Source organism: Schistocerca serialis, chromosome 1, assembly GCF_023864345.2.
Source record: "Schistocerca serialis cubense isolate TAMUIC-IGC-003099 chromosome 1, iqSchSeri2.2, whole genome shotgun sequence".
In the NCBI taxonomy this organism is placed as follows: Eukaryota; Metazoa; Arthropoda; class Insecta; order Orthoptera; family Acrididae; genus Schistocerca; species Schistocerca serialis.
This window is the reverse complement of record NC_064638.1, coordinates 724,775,231-724,779,584: the sequence shown is the minus strand read 5'-3', so window position 1 is coordinate 724,779,584 and position 4,354 is coordinate 724,775,231. Positions and strand designations below refer to the sequence as shown.

The 4,354-nt window shown below is 43.0% G+C and overlaps 1 pseudogene; it reads right to left on the bottom strand.

The window, feature by feature from the left end:
* Window positions 1-1,030: 1,030 nt before the first annotated feature.
* LOC126419839 (5S ribosomal RNA) lies at window positions 1,031-1,148 on the bottom strand (annotated as a pseudogene).
* Window positions 1,149-4,354: the final 3,206 nt, after the last annotated feature.

Below are 4,354 nucleotides of genomic sequence, written 5' to 3'. Positions count from 1 at the left end.
ACTGCATAACACATTTGAACGTATGTGCAGTGTTATTAAGCAATTAATCATCCTCTCATACTGACAACACAGCACTACGTCAGGTAGTTACAGTGTCACAGCTTTGGGGTCGCTGTGCGTGGCAGCAATCTGAAACACAGAACAGTTGACAAGAGGTGTGCAACTTTTAATTATAACTATTTGGGGGCCGGTGGCCACCTTATCGGTTCCTTACTGAATCTAGTCTATTGTGAGCTCATAACATACTAATTTATGCTGGTTACCAGTTAAAAAACTGTATAGGATGACAAAGATTGGTATACGCCCAGCAAATAATTAAGCGCATAGATTGGCAATTGCTACTCTGACATGTAAAGGATGGCACAGGAAAGGAATTCTGTTTTCCAGACATTCTTCATGAGGTTAAACGTAACTTTTTTGTCAGTGTATGATTTCAAATAGGAGAGAAGATTCTACCTTGAGCAGACACATTTTATTCTACATCTACATCTACATCTACATGACTACTCTGCGAATCACATATAAGTGCCTGGCAGAGGACTCATCGAACCACCTTCACAATAATTACTAATACTTCACTCTGAAAAAGAGCACCGAAAAAAGGAGCACCTACATCTTTCCGTGTTAACTCTGATTTCCCTTATTTTATTATGGTGATGGGATTTCCCGATGTAGGACGGCGTCAACAAAATATTTTCGCATTCGGAGGAGAAAGTTGGAGATAGAAACTTCGTGAGAAGATCGCACTGCAACGAAAAACGCCTTTGTTTTAATGACATTCACCCCAAATCTGCATCACGTCCGCGACACTCATTACCTAACTCCGTCCAAACAGGCCTTGGGAGGCCCAACGATACCGACAGACCGCCGTGTCATTCTCAGACCAGAGGCGTCACTGGATGCGGATATGGAGGGGCATGTTGTCAGCACACCGCTCTCCCGGCCGTATGTCAGTTTCCGAGACCGGAGCCGCTACTTCTCAATCAAGTAGCTCCTCAGTTTGCCTCACAAGGGCTTAGTGCACCCTGCTTGCCAACAGCGCTCGGCCGACCGGATAGTCACCCATCCAAGTACTAGCCCAGCCCGACAGCGCTTAACTTCGGTGATCTGACGAGAACCGGCGTTACCACTGCGGCAAGGCCGTTGGCCTTTACCCAATTCTTCGATAAAACAAAACGTGCTGCCCGTTTTTGAACTTTCTGGATGTACTCAGTTAATCCTATCTGGTAAGGATCCCAAACCGCGCAGCACTTCTCTAAAAGAGGTCGGACAAGCGTGGTGTAGGCAGTCTCTTTAGTAGGTCTGTCGCATCTTCTAAGTGTTCTGTCAATAAAACGCAGTCTTTGGTTCGTCTTCCTCGCCTATGTTTTTTTCCAATTTACGTTTTTCGTAGTTATAATTCCTAGGTATTTAGTTGTATTTATCGTGCAATCGAAGTTCAACAGATTCCTTTTTGCACTCATGTGTTTACTTCACAGTTCTCGTTATTTATGGTCAGTAGCCAATCTTCGCACCATGCGGATATCTTATCGAACTCGTTTTGCAATTGGCTTTGATCTTCTAATGACTTTACTAGATGATAAACGACAGCATCATCTGCGAACAACCTAAGACGGCTACTCAAATTGTCTCCTAAACCGTTTATAAAGACAAGGAACAGATACACATTTCGGTGGAGTTTCACCACGGTCAGATAGTTCATTTTATTCTGTCAATAGCACTTCCTGATGCTCACTTAGCTGTCAGTCATCTGCAGCACAGCTGATATCGGGTGATCAAAAAGTCAGTATAAATTTGAAAACTTAATAAACCACGAAATAATGTAGATAGAGAGGTAAAAATTGACAAGCATGCTTGGAATGACATGGGGTTTTATTAGAACAAAAAAAAAAAAAAGTTCACAAAATGTCCGACAGACGCGTGAAAGATCTCTTGCGCGCGTCGTTTGGTGATGATCATGTGTACAGCCACCACTTTCGTCATGCTTGGCCTCCCAGGTCCCCAGACCTCAGTCCGTGCAATTATTGGCTCTGGGGTTAACTGAAGTCGCAAGTGTATCGTGATCGTCCGACATCTCTAGGGTTGCTGAAAGACAACATTCGACGGCAATGCCTCACCATAACTCCGGACATGCTTTACAGTGCTGTTCACAACATAATTCCTCGACTACAGCTATTGTTGAGGAATGATGGTGGACATATTGAGCATTTCCTGTAAAGAACATCATCTTTGCTTTGTCTTACTTTGTTATGCTAGTTATTGCTATTCTGATCAGATGAAGCGCCATCTGTCGGACATTTTTTGAAATTTTGTATTTTTTTGGTTCTAATAAAACTCCATGTCATTCCAAGCATGTGTGTCAATTTGTACCTCTCTATCTACATTATTCCGTGGTTTATTCAGTTTTCAAATTTATACTGACTTTTTGATCACCCAGTATTTACGTACAGTTTCTCATTCTCAAATTTGAGATGTCCTCTTGGCCATACCTCTATCAAACTCTACTCCCAAACACACACTTTGACACTGTTTATGAAATATCCACCTGTTCCACAAAAATTCCAAATGACAAACCGTACCAGAATGTCAGCTGCACTGCATACCAGAAACATCTAAATGAGTATCAATGTATGCTGTTAACAAAACCCACCGACAATGGTAAAACTTCACCGATATCTTTATTGGTCAAAATAAGAACATTGTTGCTCGAACAGTACACGGGTATACTGCCGGTTCATAGTGTCCAACGGGCACAATATTTCGGCGATCAGACATGTCGCCATCGTCAGGTGCGCTGACGAACTGAGCTCCTGAGGGCGGGCGGCATAATTCTTTTGCTAGAACGTATTTCGGTTTTTTCTCTGCCTCGTGATGGCTGGGTGTTGTGTGACGTCCTTAGGTTAGTTAGGTTTAAGTAGTTCTAAGTTATAGGGGACTGATGACCATAGATGTTAAGTCCCATAGTGCTCAGAGCCATTTGAACCATATTTCGGTTTTACATTTAGCTGAAGTATTCTTAATTCGCTAGAATGTTGCACCGCTGTTCGGAGAAGCTGGAAGCAGGGCGAGCAGACAGAAGCAGGTTCCCATTGTCAGTTTACGACCGGCCCACTCAGTCAGCGCGTCACTGTGAATTATCGAGCAAAGCCTTGGAGCGACGAGAGAGGATAGGGGCTTTGTGGCGCCCCTCTTCCTCATTCCGGGAACTTTTCTGAGGCCGCAGAAGTGGTCCGGCGCGAGTACACAGGCGGGCGCGGCGGTCGGTAAACCCCCGGACGGCCCCCTCGGGACGTGGCGATGTTCTCTTGTTTGTAGCAGCCTCTACTCCGGCCTGTAGTTGGTGCACGCGGTGGCCACGCTGGTAGCATAGGCTTTGAAGAAAAATTGCTCCGCCACACCCAAATGAAACTGAATTAAAGTGAGATAAACACTTCTTCTTTAATGTATCCATGTTTTGGTTATGTGACTTATGTCCGCGAATGTATTACGAATTTTATAAACAACATGATTAGCCGCTTCAGCCTCGTTTAACAGAAACAATAACTTCAGCACGACGTGTTTCGGCAGCATCTTGCCATCTTCAGGTGCACAACTGTTAATTACACATAAATTTATACGACTACATACAGAACAGGTGCAACGTTTTTTTAGTTCTGTGTGCCAGTGAGGATAGAAAATTTGTGATGAGTTACGACCCAACTTTATTTACTTCAAATGGCATATATTGACAGAAACAACTTACTTTCCTATGAAACGAAGATACATTACACACTTTGGTACGTAGACAGCTGAAGAAACACAATAACATCGCTGACATTAACGCATGACTGTGTTTGTGCTGGAGTCAAAGATAATTGAACTGGTAAAATATCGAAGTTGAGCATAGATATTAGACATTCAGCAGTCATAGAAAATATTATCTATTTACTATATTTGACTAAGTTGAAACAAATATTAGTCCATAATAAATGTTTTTGTTGTACTGTTTGCATGTTGAAACGAATTTAATTTTAGAATTAATTTAATACCTGCTGCTGCTGATGGGCGTTGATATACAGGGTGTTACAAAAAGGTATGTTATGTGGACATGCGTCCGGAAACACTTAATCTCCATGTTAGAGCTCATTTTAGTTTCTTCCACCTACGCTCAATGGAGCACGTTATGATGATTTCATACGGGATACTCTACCTGTGCTGCTAGAACATGTGCCTTTACAAGTACGACACAACATGTGGTTCATGCACGATGGAGCTCCTGCACATTTCAGTCGAAGTGTTCGTACGCTTCTCAACAACAGATTCGGTGACCGATGGATTGGTAGAGGCGGACCAATTCCATGGCCTCCACGCTCTC